Genomic DNA, 18,975 nt, shown 5'->3' on the forward strand with positions numbered 1-18,975 from the left:
GTCTATATTGGCTCCCCCTAACCAAGAAGTGTGTTTTTGATGCATGGGAAGCAAACACGTTGGTGGGGGGGGGCAGGTGTTTACCCAAGTAGTAGTGGCACCGTTAAGAAGCAATCATACTTGATTGATAAACAAATGAACAGATTCTCCAGGTGGTGGTGTTGACAGAAGGTTTACCTTACTCTCCCCTCCAAAGGCCCCAGCCATTTTCCTAGTGCAAGGAAACTGAGCATTAGCACTTGGGCTGTTGCTTTAGCTATAGTTGAGAGCTGGTGGTATCACAACTTCCTGGCTTTGAGCCTGGCCCTAATCCAGACAGCTGTTTACATCTACAAACACAATGTATGTAGCCTCATACACAACATGCTGTGAAGACTTAGCAGTGCTCTTTGCCTACCAGGTTCTCTTCTTCTGTAGTCCTGAGGTTGATGGGGAAATTTCCAAGAGCTTGCAAGAAACCCAGGTACCTAATGTGGAGACCTTTGATGATGGGGTAGGGATGTAATTAGCCTTCACTTCACTTCCTTATGACCAAGAGTAAGGAAAGTGCTCTACTGGCATTGTGAGTGTTGACTCAATGAGTGACTTATAGAAAGGGGAGAAACAAACTCTTCAGTGGGATAATTATTGTTCTGTAGCTTCACGCTAAGGGTTTAGTCACTCACAGAACAGAGAAAGAATTCAAGAAATAAAGAGAGTGCATATTCTTTATATATTAAGCGGAATCCCATCATTGTGTTTGCTTCTATGAACATGGATATCTGCTCCCTTCATATTGCCTTAATAAGACCAACTTTCCCAATACTTCACTGATCAATCATAGGTGAATTCCCTGCTCTGGACTTGGTTCATTTGACATGACCCAGTCTATTCTGCATATCTGTTAAAATACATTAATCTCATTGTGTCTGGGTACAATGTTTGTTCTCTCCCTTGGCAGAACTTCAGAAAGTGACCTTATACTGAGTCAGACTATTGGTCTATCAAGGTCAGGACTTGTCAAACAGACTCTCAGTGCCACTCTCTAGCAATTTAAAAAGTGGTCTTTCCAACCCTTCCTGGAGGTGCTTGGGAATTAACCTTCTGAAAGTACTGCAGCTCCGGCCTCTCCTGTAAATGTTTCACCCAACCTTATGACTAACTGCAGATCAGCAGTCTTCAGAGATGGTGAGTGTAAGAAAACAAGGACACAGCATCTTGCACTGGAATGGCAGGTCCTAAGGACTTAAGAGGGGGGGAAATGTGGCCCCACTCATGCCCCATGGAGAAAAAGTAAAATCTTACCAGTCTCACTCAAAGATGCAAACTGGTCCCTCCTGTTCTTCGTCTGGACTCAATTTGATTCTATGCCTCATAGGACTTCATATCTTTAATCGGATATGAAGATAATTATCAGTTCACCAAGGAGGAGGAGACTATTGTAATTTATGTCCCAAAAGGCTACACTCATGAAGACTAAGTTTGCAATTGGTTCTGGAGGAAGCAGCTCATGTCTCACGTACTTCTTTATCTGTACCAGACAAATGGAATAAATCAAGACCTCCTCCCCACATTTCTAATCTAGGCTGTCTATGCAAGATAACTTCCTGGTCTTTCAACGGCTACAAGCACTTGTCCTCTATGGGTCTTTTCTTGGGTGGGAGAAGTGTTTATTAGTGGGGAGACATCATCACCAAGGGATCACCAAGGTTATGCAAACTAGGTGGAGGGGGCAGGCATTCAGAGTCATTTGTTGTCACTCATGGAAAAGAGCAGATCCACCAGGTCACCCTTCTCCTCCCCACCTTCATCAGCAGCCAATTCCATGGTAACCCCCTGTCTCTCACTCTGACTGTCACAACCACCATGGTGGACTTTTTCTGCCTCTCTCTGACCCTCACTCCTCTATCTCTCTATGGTAAACCCCTGGGCTGAGCCTCAAAGCCAGGTAGGCTCTGCCTCTGAGCTTTCTCATTGGTCAATCTGCATTAACCATTTCCATCCTCCTATACAAACATAATCACAAGGAATGGGCAAACGGCACATCAATGTCACATTAATTTTTTTTCATTTATTTCATAAAATTTATACACTGCTTGATTGTTAAAAAAAAAAAAAACACCCCAAAGCAGCTTACAGATGAATAAACAGAAATATCAAGAAAAATCACACCCATACTTTAAAACATAAAAAGTTAAAATAGTGAAGCAGATTGAATATATGTTAAGCTTCTTTACATGATATATTGTGCTTACAGTATTCTCATTTGAACTCCAATTAACATTAATATCTATTTAATATCTATATGAAGCCATTGGATGAAGTCATTGGGAGTTTTGGAGCAAGGTATCAGCAATGCGATGATGTTGACACGCAGCTTTCTGTTTCCATAACATAGGAATCGGGAGAGGCTGTGAAAACTTTGAACCTGTGTCTGGATGCAGTAGTGAATTCAAGGAAGATGATACCCAATAGTCGGATATAGTAGGAAACAAAACTCTCAAGAAGATGTAACTTTCTTTTTGTATGCCACAACAGCAGCGAGAATTTTGATAGCCAAGAATTGGAATACACATGAAGTACCAACAGTTGAAGATTGGCAGATGAAAATGATGGAATATATGGAACTGGCTGAACTGACCGGGAGAATGACCAGAGGGAAGAGGCGGTGGAGGAAGACTGGAAGAAATTTAAAGACTATTTAAAGACATATTGCAGTATTTGAGATAGATTTGGAAGTAGTATAGGTTGTAGTTTTAGAAATTATGATATAAGGGAAAGATAACTTGATTGGTGATTTTAAGAGAGAAAATATAGAAATTATGGAAAGTAAGATAATAATATAGTATAGAGCTTTAACACAGAAGTTGCTAAAGTAAAGATGGAATTAAATTGAAGCACAGATGGAGGGATTCGAGGAAGTCACCTGAAAATGGTTAAGGAGAAAAAAAGATTTTTTAAGAGATTTTTATTTTTATTTTTTGTTTTGTATATTCGCAATGCTGTGTATCGTATTGTGTTGTGTTTATTTGTGTATTGTGTTCACTATGTGATGTTGCAAAATGAATATTTTTTTTATAAAAAAAGAATTCTAGGAAGATGGGGGCTCATTGCGGGTGGGGTGTGGGGTGTCATCCATGTTTTGTAAGTTGGCAAGTTCCCTGAGTGGGGTTGCACTCCCTTTGAAGGAGCGAGTGTGAAGTTTGGGGGTACTTCTAAATACATCTGTGTCACTAGATGCTCAGGTGTCTTCTGTGACTCTGAGAGCCTTTTGGCAGGTATGGAAATTCCTGGACAGGGAAGGCCTGACCACTGCAGTCCTTCAGTCTAGGACAGGCATCCCCAAACTTTGGTCCTCCAGATGTTTTGGACTACAATTCCCATCATCCCTGACCACTGGTCCTCTTAGCTAGGGATCTTGGGAGTTGGAGACCAAAACATCTGGAGGGCTGCAGTTTGGGGATGCCTGGTCTAGGAGAATTTTACCCTACCCCTGAAATGACATCAAAAAGTAGCCACAGGAAATCACTTTAAAATAAGCAAAGAGCAGAGCAGAGATCTACAGCCTCTCCTGGACAATGACAGCTCCCTTTCTCAAGCTCTGGGAGGAAGACCTTTCATTGCCTACAGACAGCCACCCAATCTTAAACAACTCCTCACCCACAATAATACAACCACCAGACTTAACATGGACACTGGTACCAGAGCCTGCAATAAACCCAGATGCCAACTTTGCTGCCACATACACCCAGACAACACCATTACTGGCCCCAACAACATCCAACATACCATCTCAGGACTATTTAATTGCTCATCCTCTAACATTGTGTATGCCATCAAATGCCAACAGTGCCCTCCAGCTCTCATATATCAAATGCCAACAGTGCCCTCCAGCTCTCTATATTGGACAAACAGGCCAAACCCTACGCCAAAGGATAAATGGACATAAATCTGACATCAGGAACCAGAAGACAGAAAAACCAGTAGGAGAACACTTCAATCTCCCAGGACATTCTATACAAGATCTCAAAGTAGCTGTCTTACTACAAAAGAATTTCAGAAATAGACTGGAAAGAGAAGTTGCTGAATTGCAACTTATCACCAAGCTCAAAACCATGGAGGGACCTGGTTTGAACAGAGATATCGGGTTCTTATCTCATTATACATGATAAGCGATCTTCAGCCATCTCAACCCTTGCTTTTTCATGCAAAACCATTTGCAGTCGTTTGCGGTCATCAACAGCTATCAGTCAGTCAATCACCCATTTCCACCACCCTTCTGGGTGATCCCCCCTCCCCATCCCCACCCCTCCCCACCCCTTCTCTACATAAGTGCCTGGAAACTTCCATTTCACTGTATCTGAAGAAGTGTGCATGCACACGAAAGCTCATACCAAAATAAAAACTTAGTTGGTCTTTAAGGTGCTACTGAAGGAATTTTTTTATTTTACAGCAATAAGAAAGTGAAACAAGCACCAAGTACTAAAAGCATCACATACCCGCAGTTGAAGAAATGAGACGAGGGTTCATCTCCACTCCTCCCCAGGCATATACAGTACAATCAAGAGTGAAAAGCAGCAGGTTTACAAAAAAGAGGGCTAAATGGAACAAAGATTGTCATAGCAAGAGGTGTCATTGTGGAGCTCTCTGATTACTGTATTTTGAACGTCTCACACTGCAGTTTGGATTGGGACTTCTACCTCCTCTCTGCAGTCTTCCTCCTCTTTGAAAAGCCTCTGGAGTATGACTTTCAGGCTCTCCCGGGATTGACCCCTTTTTCTCCTCCCAATCAGGAAATAAATCAGTGGCTTAATGCTGCTGTTTAGGCAGCAGCATAAGGATCCAATATGTAGTGCATTAGGAAAGGAAAGATGGGGAAAAGAAAATATTAAATAAAGGAAAGTAAATGGGAAAGCAAACAAGAGGGAGAAGAGGAGCACCATCAGGATGGCTATTAAAACACTTCCCTGCTTCCTCTGCTGTGATCTCAAGCAGACTTTGATGAAGAGGACCAGAGTGGAGACAGTCATGAGCGGGAGGCAAAACACAGCACTCACCAGCAACTGGTACCAAGCAAAAGCTTCTCCAAAGAATACAATGTCATTAAGGATGTGCACGAGAGTGAGAAGGAAAGTGAGGCTCCATATGATGGCACACACAATGATGGACAGGTTGGGTGGCCAGCGGCATCGATGCCAAATGGGGAAGACGACAGAAACACAGCTGTCGAGGCTGATGGCTGTCAGCAGAATTTGACCGGTGAGGTTTGTGGAGAAAAAGCAATAGGCACTTATGGTCACTAAATAGTAAACATGGAAATTGACAAGATGTGGATGAAAATTATCAAGGAAGGCAATTATCCTCCAAGGAAATAAGCCTAGGAGGACCCCAAGGTCAGCAACAGCCAAATTCAGGATATAGGTCGAGAAAGCAGTCCTTTTCATGCAAAATCCGAGAAACCAGATGACAGTTCCATTCCCTAAAAGTCCAAGGATGCTAAGGAGGAAAAGGCAGACAAGGATAATAATAATCGTTACATCATATGGTCGTATTTCGTCACCAAAATCAGTATATTCTGGGAGCTCGGTTGCATTGTGTATTCTCGTATATTCCTCCTCAGCACCCAAAGGGATTGGAGAGTACAGTCCATTATTGGCCATGATGTTCAATCTCTTCTCTTTCAGCTACTTCTTGAAGAGTCACCTACTGGGGGAAAAAGAGAAAAAAATGAAGCCTGTTTATGCTATAAAGCTGAAAAACATTGCACTGTTTCCTGCAGTTGACTATAAATCTCTCATTTTTGTTCTCATTGTCAATTGAATGGGGTAGAGAAGGGGAGAGAACACTGTGGAGCACTGAGATTTCTCTTCAGTGATGTTACTTTCTAAGGGAGCAACTCTTTGGACTAGAATCTGTCATAAATCAAGCAGGTTTAAATTCAGCTATGTCAGATTCAAACCCTGCCTATCAGCCATGCTGCTTCTGCTCTGTCTAAGCCTGGTATAAGGAAAACAAGCCTTTTAGGAACATATGCTAAGTTATGCACTCACATGACTGAGCTGAATGGGCTTGGGATCCAGCCTAAATCCCCCCCTCTGGCCCCATCCTTGAGAACAACCCCAGACTTTGCCTTTTCTAGGACTTACTATATGATTCAGTCCAAGCAGCCTTAGCTCAGCTGGCTGAGTGTCACATGAGCAGGAGAGATCATACAGTGAGAGAAAACATTGTATATCTTCTTTGTCCTCTTTTGGTTCTCACCCAAAGTTGCAACCCTTGATCTGACCCAGTTTACTCTGCAACATCTGCTAACACTCAAAGGACTCAGTAATTCTGGATCTAATGTTCTCTCCCTTCCTCTGTCCCTCAGAACAAAACAGCAGAGCTTTTGGGGGGGGGGCAAACTTTTCTCCAACTAATATTATTATTAAATATCTTGATTGGTTCTCCGCTTGGCCAATCACAAGTGGGCAAGGGAATGGCCCATCAGGACCTAGCACTCCTCTTTTTCGCCATGTGCGTCGCCACCATCCAAGCTCGGGGCTGCTCTGCAAAGTCTGGGGGCTTGCATCTCAGCGCCTGGCAGAGCGGGGCCACTTGATGCTGCCGCTTCCTCCTCCGCCGCCCATGTTGCTCCCAGGTGGCGGTTTCACTTGGCGGTGTATCTCAGGCGAAACTGCTGCCCCTCTTGAGTCCCTCTGCCAGCTGCAAGCCGCCCCGTCACTCCTGTTTGCACGCGCCAGCCGGAGAGGCAGGGCAGCTCCGTGGACTGGCAGAACTGACGTGCGAGGTCAGGGAGGCTTTGGGGGGGGGGACTCATCTCAGATGAGTCATGTGTACTACAATGGGGCTCGTTGTTGTTGTTGTTTAGTTGTGTCCGACTCTTCGTGACCCCATGGACCAGAGCATGCCAGGCACTCCTGTCTTGCACTGCCTCCCGCAGTTTGGTCAAACTCATGTTCGTAGCTTCGAGAACACTGTCCAAGCATCTTGTCCTCTGTCGTCCCCTTCTCCTAGTGCCCTCAATCTTTCCCAACATCAGGGTCTTTTCCAAGGATTCTTCTCTTCTCATGAGGTGACCACATCCAGCTTACCTCCATTCATGGTTCTTACATTCCAGGTTCCTATGCAATATTTTTCTTTACAGCATCGGACTTTCCTTTCGCTTCCAGGCATATCCGCAACTGAGCGTCCTTTCGGCTTTGGCCCAGCCGCTTCATCAGCTCTGAATCTACTTGTACTTGTCCTCCGCTCTTCCTCAGTAGCATGTTGGACGCCTTCTGACCTGAGGGGCTCATCTTCCAGCGTCATAACTTTTATATGCCTGTTGTCTTTGTCCATGGAGTTTTCTTGGCAGGGATACTGGAGTGGCTTGCCAGTTCCTTCTCCAGGTGGATCACGTTTAGTCAAAACTCTCCACTATGACCTGTCCATCTTGGGTGGCCCTGCATAGCATAGCTCATAGCTTCTCTGAGTTATTCAAGCCCCTTCGCCACGACAAGGCATTGATCCATGAAGGGGACAATAGGGCTCACTCCTGAGTAAATCTGCGGCACAATTAGTCATTTAGATTGTTGTTGTTTTTTACTTGATGGGGGGCAACTGCTCCATGCACCCCCCTGGCTACACCCCTGATTACACATGAATAAAAAACTTCCTTCTAGCACCTCAAAATTTGTGGTTCCTATTTTTTTTAAATTTTTCAAAGTACCATCAAGTCCCACATTCGGTACTTCCTTCACATCCACGAAGGATAGTGATTCTGTTTTATTTCTTCCCCCTGAGGAGTCAAAAGATAGGAGACGAGACTCCATCAAGCACGTATCAGTTTTCTTCTCGTGGTTCCAGAAAGCTTCACTTCCGTAACGACAATCATTCGTCTTACCTGCAGGAGAAAAGGCAGCGAAGATCCTCTAGCCCTGGTTGAACTGCGTTACTTCCAGCACTGAGAGATACACTTGCAGCCAGATCAGAAACTTGTTATCCAAAAGGAGCCTTGGGGAGTAAACAAAAGAAAAGCTAAACCCAGCAGGGTATTTGAGGACGGGGAAATACCAATCTCCATCCACTTTCCAGAGCTATGAAGACCCTCTCTTGAAAAACCGATACCTACCGTGTTAGGAAATGAAAGACGGAGACAAATGAAATAGTTAAAACTCCTGAAATTCCACGTTTGTAACAGCAGCAACTGGGACAGAGCGATGCAACCCCGTTGCTCTCAGAGTGAGGCTAATTTTGGAATGAAGACACTAAGTTTGGAAGGCAAATGGGAAGGGAAGTAAGGAGGCGGTGCCTCTGCGAAGGGTCTGCAGCGGGAATGAAGGGTATGCGTAAAATGATCTAGAGTGAAAGCTGGAAGAGACTTTGTGGGTAATGAAGAAAGCCTGAAGGGAAGAGGGCGCTAGGAGGGACCTCGGGATTGCCGCAAATTATTGACAACCCTAAATGCCCTAGACAACCCTAAACGCCCTATTGAGCCCAGAGTTCCTCTGCAATGTACAAGTCATAGGGTTGCACGGAGAGAGATCCCAAGAAAAGGTAGAATATCAGAAAGGAGAGTGGTGATGATTTGTCACAGAAATGGAACAGTGAAAGAACTAGCGGGTGTGGAAGAAAGAGAAAAGGCGAGAGGTTTGTGTTTTGTTTTTATAAACCTATTTATTGTGGGAATAGTAAACTTCTATGCAATCCCCAGCAAAGCAGTTCAGGGACATTGTCCGTAACATTTTGGCTGCGGAAAGTCTAGCTTCTAAACGTGAAGGATTTAACTTTGTTACCTTTGCATTGAACATATTTTTGGTTTAGGGAAGCAAAGGAGGAACCACAACTCCGTTTGCATGGAGAAGGTCCCAGGTGTCATTCTTGGCACCTGCAGGTAGTGCTTGAAAGCCCTGCCTGCAGCTGTGGACAGGTGCTGACAGGCGATCCAGACCAGCATCTCCCACCTGGCATTCTCCAGATGATTTAGAATCATAGAATCGTAGAGTTGGAAGAGACCACAAGGGCCATCCAGTCCAACCCCCTGCCAAGCAGGAAACACCATCAAAGCATTCTTGACATATGCCTGTCAAGCCTCTGCTTAAAGACCTCCAAAGAAGGAGACTCCACCACACTCCTTGGCAGCAAATTCCACTGCTGAACAGCTCTTACTGTCAGGAAGTTCTTCCTAATGTTTAGGTGGAATCTTATTTCTTGTAGTTTGAATCCATTGCCTCGTGTCCGCTTCTCTGGAGCAGCAGAAAACAACCTTTCTTCCCCCTTTATATGACATGCTTTTATATATTTGAACATGGCTATCATATCACCCCTTAACCTTCTTTTCTCCAGGCTAAACATACCCAGCTCCCTAACCCATTCCTCATAAGGCATCGTTTCCAGGCCTTTGACCATTTTCGTTGCCCTCTTCTGGACACGTTCCAGCTTGTCAATATCCTTCTTGAACTGTGGTGCCCAGAACTGGACACAGTACTCCAGGTGAGGTCTGACCAGAGCAGAATACAGTGGTACTATTACATCCCTTGATCTAGATGCTATACTCCTATTGATGCAGCCCAGAATTGCATTGGCTTTTTTAGCTGCTGCATCACACTGCTGACTCATTTTAAGTTTGTGGTTTACCAAGACTCCTAGATCCTTTTCACATGTACTGCTCTCAAGCCAGGTGTCTCCCATCCTGTATTTGTGCCTTTCATTTTTTTTGCCCAAGTGTAGTACTTTACATTTCTCCTTGTTAAAATTCATCTTGTTTGCTTTGGCCCAGTTGTCTAATCTGTTAAGGTCATTTTGAAGTGTGATCCTGTCCTCTGGGGTATTAGCCACCCCTCCCAATTTGGTGTCATCTGCAAACTTGCTCAGGATGCCCTCAAGCCCATCATCCAAGTCATTGATAAAGATGTTGAATAAGATTGGGCCCAAGACAGAACCCTGTGGCACCCCACTAGTCACTACTCTCCAGGATGAGAAGGAGCCATTGATGAGCACCCTTTGGGTTCAGTCAGTCAGCCAGTTAAAAATCCACTGAATGGTAGCATTGTCTAGCCCGCATTTTACCAGCTTCTTTACAAGAATATCATGGGGCACCTTGTCAAAGGCCTTGCTGAAATCAAGATAGGCTACATCCACAGCATTCCCTTCATCTACCAGGCTTGTAATTCTGTCAAAAAATGAGATCAGATTAGTCTGACATGACTTATTTTTCAGAAACCCATGCTGACTTTTAGTGATCACAGTGTTCCTTTCTAGGTGCTCACAGACCGTTTGCTTAATGACATAGCTGCCAAGTTATCCCTTTTTTTAAGGGATTTTCCCTTATGCTGAATAGGCTTCCTCACGAGAAAAGGGAAAACTTGGCAGCTATGCTTAATGATCTGCTCTAGAATCTTTCTTGGTATTGATGTCAGGCTGACTGGGCGGTAATTGTTTGGGTCCTCTCTTTTCCCCTTTTTGAAAATAGGGACAACATTTGCCCTCCTCCAGTCTGCTGGAACTTCACCTGTTCTCCAGGAATTTTCAAAGATTATTGCCAGTGGTTCTGAAATCACCTCTGCCAGTTCTTTTAATACTCTTGGATGTAGTTAATCTGGCCCTGGAGACTTGAATACATCTAAACTAGCCAAGTATTCTTGTACTACCTCTTTACTTATTCTGGGCTTTGTTTCCCCTGCTGAATGATCGGCTCCATGTTCTTCAGGTCGGGCATTGTTTTCTTTTTTGGAGAAGACTGAGGCAAAGAAGGCATTGAGGAGTTCTGCTCTTTCTCTGTCCCCTGTTTGCATTTCACCATCTTCTCCTCTAAGTGACCCCACTGTTTCCTTGTTCTTCCTTTTGCTACGGACATACCCATGAAAGCCCTTTTTGTTGCTTTTAACCTCTCTAGCAAGCCTGAGTTCATTCTGTGCTTTAGCTTTTCTGACTTTGTCTCTACACATGCTGGCTATTTGTTTGAATTCCTCTCTGGTGATTTCCCCCTTTTTCCATGTTTTGTACATATCCCTTTTAAATCTTAACTCAGTTAAAAGTTCTTTAGATAGCCACCCTGGCTTCTTTAGGTACCTCCCATGTTTCCGTCTCATTGGTATTGCCTGAAGTTGTGCTTATAATATCTCCCTTTTTACAAACTCCCAACCATCATGAACTCCCTTCCCTTTTAGTATTTCTGTCCATGGGATCTCACCCAGCATTTCCCTAAGTTTTCTGAAGTCGGCTTTCTTAAAGTCTAGGATTTGAGTCTTGGTATGCTTGGTTGCTCCTACAATTCTTGGTTGCTCCTACAATTGGACTACAATTCTCATCATCCCTGACCATTAGTCATGCAGGCTGCGGATAGTGGGAGTTGGAGTTTGCAGGGTATCAGGTAGGGAAAAGGTATTCTAGTGATGGCAAGCCTCCAGCCAGCAGGCCAAAGGAGACCTACTTTTGCTCATAAGGCTGTTTCTCCAAAACCTCATCTGCCTATCACACACATGATACCATATGTGATATCGAATGTGGGGCATGTAAAGAATACCTGACTAGAAAGGAACTATCGGGGGCTAGGTTTGGCATGTGGAGCTCACTGTCAGCTGTTTGGTACAGACAGCAAGCCACTTTAAAGTTGTCCCTTTGCTGGAAGGATTTGGCTGCAAACACTACCAGGAAAGGGTTTGGTTCTCTCCCCCCCCCCCCTGGCACTCTTGCCAACCTTTCTGCAAAGTCATAGAATCATAGAATTGTACAGTTGGAAAGTTCCATCTAGTCCAACCCTCTGCAATGCAAGAGTCTTTTGCCCAGCGTGGGGCTCAAACCCATGACCCTGAGATCGAGTTCTGTGCAAACTGCCTGTTTGCAGTGCAGTTTGGATCAAAATCAGTATGATTGTATATGATATAAAGGAGATTCCTGTACAGTGGTATCTTGTGTTACAAATGCTTCTTGCCCCTCTCTCCCCTAAGAATCTGCCTTAAACCGAGTCTGATCCTTGGTCCATCTAGCTCAGTATTGGTCACACTGACTACCAGACACTTCTAGGGATTTCAAAGTAGGTTGTCTCTGATCCCAGCAGGAGACTAAAATGGAGACATTTCATATGCAAAGTAGATGCTCTTCACTGAGCTACTTGGCCATTTCTCGATATGTCTTTTTCCATGCATGGATGTAATCTGCTCCCTCACTAAGCTTCACCCAACCACCCAGAGGGTAGTCATTTTACAACTTGTTGACCAAGTATGGATTGGGAGTCAACAGATATGGTGATCAGAAGACAACAGGGACCAAGTATCCTGCAACAGAATGGTTGGTACTAAGGCAGGCATCTCCTAACTTCGGCCCTCCAGATGTTTTGGACTGCAATTCCCATCATCCCTGACCACTGGTCCTCTTAGCTAGGGATCATGGGAGTTGTAGGCCAAAACATCTGGAGGGCCGCAGTTTGGGGATGCCTGTACTAAGGCATTAGAAAGGAAATGGGGCACCAATCATTCCTCAAAGAAAAATGGAAAAACCTTACCAATCTCATGTCGATCCCACCCATTCTTTGCCTTGGGCTTAATCTGTTTCCCTGCCTCAGGCGGCAAGATCATGTTCTTTTAGCGGCCATGAGGATAAATACCATCTGGCCCAGGAGGAGGAGACACTTGTCATTTTAAAGATCTATGTCCCCAAATGCCAGTTTGTAATGGGTTGTGAAGGGGAAACTGAACACATGTCTCATGTGCTTCTTTATCTGTAACAGCCAAGTAAAACATCTCAGGACCTGTCATGATAACAGATAACAGATAAAACCATCCTGGCCCTTTAATGGCAAAAAACATTTGCCCAATATTGGACATTTTGTAGGGAGGGGGTGAGCACAGAAGGGGAAAGAAAATATATTCTGAAATGTCTTGCTGTTTCTTCCCTGTGTAAAATGATAGGTGAGAAGTGGATTGGGATGCAAGAGCAGTTGGTTCTTAAGGATGTTAAAATGAGGTTAATTGTAAAGCAGATAATTTAATAAAAATTATAAAAAGACTCCTTTATTTCTTTCTACAGGTGAATGGGCAATGGGAGGGACAGTTCTTTTCTATCTTCATGCCCCGGAAGCCCACCTCAACTTAAGCTGGCTGTCCTCCTTAAAAGGAGATTGGGTAAGGCAGACACTCAAGATATATGTCAATACAATGTGTTCTTTTTAAAAATGAACATTTATTAAGAAATTTCATAATACAATAAAAAACAAACTATTCTAATCAAAAAGAAAAGAAAAACCCCCAGCTTTTACTTGGTAGTTTGTCTCACCCTGGGAGATCTCCTCTTCCCTACATTTCACTCAGGGTCCTTCACCAGCTGTCCATCACCCTCATCTGCATGCAATTATTTCCTTAACCCACGACTCAGCCATGCAGTTGCAAATAAAACGTTTTATGTGAGTTTTAAGTGCAATATACAAAGTGAAAATAGATGGAGATGGTGAGCCTTATGGAAAATTCAATGTATTTTTAAAAAATGCTTTTAAAAAGGCATTTTAAGAATGATTTTTATTCATGTGTAGAGTACAGGACAACAGCAAGAGAAAGCAGATCTAAACACACACAAAAACAGGGCAAAAAAGAAAATACCATGCATTGTAATGTATATGTCAGCAGTTAATACAAGTGCTTGCCTCAATATGGTATCATTCTTTGCTTGTTTATTGAACACAAATATAGACTGATTTTTAAGAAACTAACTCTTCAGATAGCATTGTAGAAGTACAAAATGACAACCATCAAAAATACAAAACAGGTGGGTTTTTTATATTAAAAGATAGGCATCCAAAATTCCATATATATATATATATATATATATAGAGAGAGAGAGAGAGAGAGAGAGAGAGAGAGAGAGAGAGAGAGAGAGAGAGAGAGAGATGAAGCTGAACACACTATGAATTTGTGTGTGTGTGTGTGGTCTTCAGTATGGGAATGTTAGGGATGTGGATTAGGATATATTATTAGATAGATCCTATCCGAGCTTGTGTTAGCAAGCTTCCAATATCAGCAGAGTGACATTCCCCTTTTGTGCGCAGCAAAGCATGTGCGTTAGATTCGCTAGAATCTCTATAACAATATTACACTTTATAGTTCAATATTACACTTCCTGGCAAAGGTCCCCTTTGTCCCTCTTAAAAGAAATACACAACACAGTGTTTATAAAATAAGATAGAGTTTACTTACAGTTTCATCCTGAGTTACAGCATAATCTCAGAAAGGCAGGCTTGCTTAGAAAAGTTACAAGTATATATACATCTAGAGACTACTTAGTAAAGTAAGACTCCATTTGGTCTCACTCTTGGCTGCAGGCCTAGAGTGAGAACCATGCTAACTGGAGATTCTCTGGAGATGTGTCCCCATCGAAGGGAGGAAGTAGCTAAGAGAGAGTGATTGCAGGCTAGGGCTTTTGTCTAATCCAACTCATTTGCATGTCTGAGGGAACAGGAACTGACCTGTAGTCAAGTGTCCCTCCAGGTGAGTTCCTGTTAGTGGACACTCTAGGAACTGTTGTGACTTGTCTGCCCCAGTGTTCCATCCCACAAACCCCTTCTCAGGCAATTCACAACATTCATTACATACAAAACAAAACATAAGCAACTTTATTCAACCACCCAAGAGTCCCAGCTTGACACGCAGGTTCTGGAAACTCTGTCTTGGCAGGGGTTTTGTTAGGATGTCTGCTGTCATCTCCGATGTGCAGCAGTACGACAGTTCGACAAGTCCATCTTGTATCATCTGGCGAACGTAGTGGTACCTGACCCCAATGTGTTTTGAGCGTGCTAGGAACTTCTCATTCTGCGCCAGCTTTAGACAGCTTTGGTTGTCCTCCAGCAGGCTTATAGGTTCCTTTCTCTCCACGCCAAAGTCTGTTAGGAGTTGGTCCAGCCAGGAAATCTCTCTGCACGCTTCTGTAGCCGCAACATATTCCGATTCTGTAGACGATAAAGCTATACATTTCTGTTTATAACTGCCCCATGTGATAGCTCCGCCCCCATACATAAAGACATGCCCGCTTGTGGATTTATAATCAGAATTATCACCCGCCCAGTCAGCATCAGTGTACCCAATGAGCTTAGGGTCACTGACAGCTGGTAACTTTAATTTACAATCCATTGTACCCTTAAGATATCGAATCACCCTCTTCACACCAACCCAATCATGCTCAGTGGGACTACTCACTTTCCTGCTGAGAATCCCTACTGCATTGGCTAAATCAGGTCTGCATGTGGTAACTAAATACAAAAGTTTACCAATTGCTGAACGATACTCTGTGTTGTTTGGCAGCAGCTTCGAATCCTCTTGGTTCTTTAAGAAGTCTGTAGCCATCGGGGTGTCGACGGGTTTTGCATCCTGCAATTGCATACTCTCCAACAGTTCAATTATCTTTTGCTTCTGATTAAGTAGAAATGAACCATCCTGTTCTCTTTCCACTTGAATCCCGAGGTAATACTCAACTGGTCCTAATTCCTTCACTTGCACTTCCTTGTTGAGGTGCTGGACTACATTTTTATAATCCCTGTCATTTGACGTTGCGATTAAAAGGTCGTCAACGAAGGCAAGAATATAAGAAAATTGTCCATTACTCTGCTGAGTGTACAAATACTTGTCAGCTTCACCTTGCTTGTACCCAAGTTTCACCAGCATTCCATGCAATTTCAAGTTCCAGGCTCTGGCTGCTTGTTTTAAACCATACAGTCCCTTTTGAAGCTTGCAAACTAAATGTGCCTCATTTGGCTTTATAAAACCTTTAGGCTGCTTCATGTAAATTTCTTCAGAAATTTCCCCATGCAAAAACGCAGTAGCTATATCGATGTGTTTCACCTCCATCCCTTTTGATGCTGCGATGCTTAAAAGTAATCTTACGCTACTGTATCTTACTGTCGGTGCAAAGACTTGGTCATAGTCGTGGCCATATTGCTGTGAAAAACCTTGTGCCACTAGTCTTGCTTTGTAACGTTGCACCTCCCCTTCTGAACCCCTTTTAACCTTGAACACCCATTTGCTCCCAATTGCTTTCTTACCAGCAGGCAATTCTGTGAGTGTCCAGGTCTTGTTCTTGTGCAGTGCGTCAATCTCCTCCTGCGCGGCTTTCCTCCAGAGACTGGCTTCGGTGGCTGGCATCTGCTCTACCTCTTCCCAAGTGGAAGGTTCTGGTGGAGACGCCGACCCTGCAAAGTAGGACAGTCGTAGTGGCGGAACGCCCTTGTTAGTTCTGGATGAGCATCTGACCTCTGGTTGTGCAACCGCATCAGCATCCTCATCCTCCTCCAACGCTGGCATGTCCACGTACAGCTCCTCCTCTTCGTCTCTGGTGCCGCCAGGGGTCTGGACCTCTGCGTCTTCTGGGGTGTCGCCTGTAGGGGGTGTTGTGACACTAGAAGGTATATTAGTTCCTTGTGCTAAAGGAAAACTTATAAACTCTTCATCTGGTGACTCTCTAGAACAGTCAATAACAGTGTTCTTTGTATCAAACTTTCCCTGTTCATCAAAATGAACCACATGGTATGGGTCTACTCTGCCACTCTTTGGATCTAGAACTCTATATCCCTTTCCTCCAGGAGCATATCCAACCAGGATACCTGCTTTTGCTCTGGAGTCAAGCTTGTGTCTGCGCTCTTTGGGCACGTGGTAATAACAGACACTTCCAAACACACGTATGTGCTGCAGACTTGGGACTCTCCCGTGCCAAAGTTCAAATGGTGTGCGTTCTGCACCCTTTGTAGGCAATCTGTTTTGCAAATAAATCGCCGTATTCGCCGCTTCACCCCATAGCTTCTGTGACAAGTTGGCCTCTTTTAACATGCACCTTGTCATCTCCATAATAGACCTAAACTTTCTCTCAGCAATGGAGTTCTGTTGAGGCGTGTAAGCAACTGTAGTTACATGTGCTATGCCTTCTTGTGCCATGATGGCCTTCATCTGCCGTGAGCAAAACTCTCCACCATTATCCGAAATTAAGGTGGAAGGAGCTCTCTGGAATTTGTTCTTCACCATGTTTAAGTACAGTTTGAACAATTCCGGTGTCTGACTCTTTTCTTCTAGAAAATATCCAACACAATATCTTGAGAAGTCATCTATAAATATCAGAATGTACTTATTGTTTCCTAGGGAAGGTACATTCAGCGGACCACATAGGTCAGTATGAACAGTGTCCATGACTTTTGTGCTTCTCTTCTCTGTACAACGTGGGAAGGAAGGCTTGACTGCCTTTTCAGTTATGCAAGTTGTACAGTTTGGCATTGGTGTACTGCAATTCTTTACCTGTAGACCTTTTACCAGACTTTCCTTCTGCATTTTCAGGATAAGGTTGGTATCCCTGTGTCCAAGCCTTTTGTGCCAGAGTTCCAGATCTGGTTGATCCTTTCTGCTGGGTTGTGCAACCCTTGCAGACTCATTCTCTGAAATATCAATCTCATACACATCATTGATTAGTTTGGCTTGAATAAACACTTCACCATCTTTTATCACATTGCATTGTCCATTTTTAAATATAATTTCAAAACCTTTCTTGTCTAAACTAGACACACTTATTAGATTACAGTTCAGCTTTGGTGCATACTTAACATTACTCACTGTAGTATCAAAAGACTCATTGTTCACTTTGAAATTCAAGTTCAAAGATCCTGCACCTATTGACTTTATAACATTTCCATCAGCAATTTCAATCTCAGACTGTTTATTATTGTCTATTTCATTGAAATATTCCCTTTTATAGCAGAAGTGGCTGCTTGCTGCACTGTCCAGAAGCCACTTATTGCGCTTTCCTTCACAGCCCTGGAAAGCTACATTTCTTTCTTGCAATATCATTGCACGCCCACGACCCCCCTTCTTTTCGCCTTTTGGTGGAAAGGGGCGGGATTTATTCCTAGGTGCCCGGCATTCCTTCGCCATGTGCCCTTTTAAATTGCAGTTAAAGCAAATTATTTCCTTTGGCGTTTGTCTGGACCTTTGAAAATGCTTGGAAGCATAATTAGTGTCCTTTCTCCCTGTATTCCTTTCTGAAGAATCAAGGTAATCTCTGCATTCCTCTCTCAAATGATCAATCAGTTCTTCAAAAGTCAGGTCCTTTTTGTGATCCATGCAACTCTTGAATGAACTGAAGCTTGGTCCTAGAGATGCTATCAAAAATGAAACCTTTGTTTCTTCATCAAGGGCTTTAGTAGTAAGATCAATCCTCTGAACAATTTCACTAAATTTGCTGATATGGTCAGTGAATTCTTCTCTTGAATTCATCCTCAGCGCAGTTAATTTGCTCATCAAATTCCTGTAGGAGTTCTTAGTAGATGCTCCATACCTGCGCTCAATATCTTTTAAGATTTTAGCTGCATCATCTTTGCTATTAACTGATGTTAGATGCCTGTTGCGAAGTCCACTCAAAATTATGTATCTGGCCTCGCTGTTCATGCGTTTCCAATTTGCTATCTTGGCTAAATCCTCTGCTGTTGTGCCAGTAGGCATAGGTTTTTCAATGGCATCCAAAACATTCCTTGCATCTAAAAATGCTATCAGGCGTTGTTTCCAAAATACATAATTGTCATCATCTAGAGCCATGAATCCTGGCTTAACTCCACTATCAAAATCTGCAAAAGCCATCTTGGAATCTCAAAATTCTAAAAATTTCTCAAAATTCAAAAATTTGCCAAAAATTCCAAAATCAAAATCTCTAAAAATATCTCAAAATGCAAAATAATCTTCACTGCCTCTGAGTTCTCAGTGCTGTAAACTCTGAGGGAGGGGAGGGGTAGCTAATCCCCTAAGCACACTGGAGAACAATAGACCATGTGCTCACCAGGAAGTTCTAACTGAAAAAATCCTACTCAGTTCAAAATCACAATCCAAAGCAATCCTTCAAAAATACACAAAAATACGCAGTCCTGGGCCGTAATAACCCTTTATGGGAATGTTAGGGATGTGGATTAGGATATATTATTAGATAGATCCTATCCGAGCTTGTGTTAGCAAGCTTCCAATATCAGCAGAGTGACATTCCCCTTTTGTGCGCAGCAAAGCA

The 18,975-nt window shown here is 43.3% G+C and overlaps 1 long non-coding RNA gene across 1 annotated transcript; it reads right to left on the bottom strand.

Moving 5' to 3' along the window:
- Positions 1-7,084: 7,084 nt before the first annotated feature.
- LOC132592583 (uncharacterized) lies at positions 7,085-8,208 on the bottom strand. The gene is made up of 3 exons (XR_009558090.1): positions 8,093-8,208; positions 7,865-7,974; positions 7,085-7,759 (listed from the first exon to the last, which is right to left on the bottom strand). It is a non-coding gene; the product is annotated as an uncharacterized LOC132592583 (long non-coding RNA).
- Between the last annotated feature and the right edge of the window lie 10,767 nt (positions 8,209-18,975).

Source organism: Zootoca vivipara, chromosome 8, assembly GCF_963506605.1.
Source record: "Zootoca vivipara chromosome 8, rZooViv1.1, whole genome shotgun sequence".
Taxonomy (NCBI): domain Eukaryota; kingdom Metazoa; phylum Chordata; class Lepidosauria; order Squamata; family Lacertidae; genus Zootoca; species Zootoca vivipara.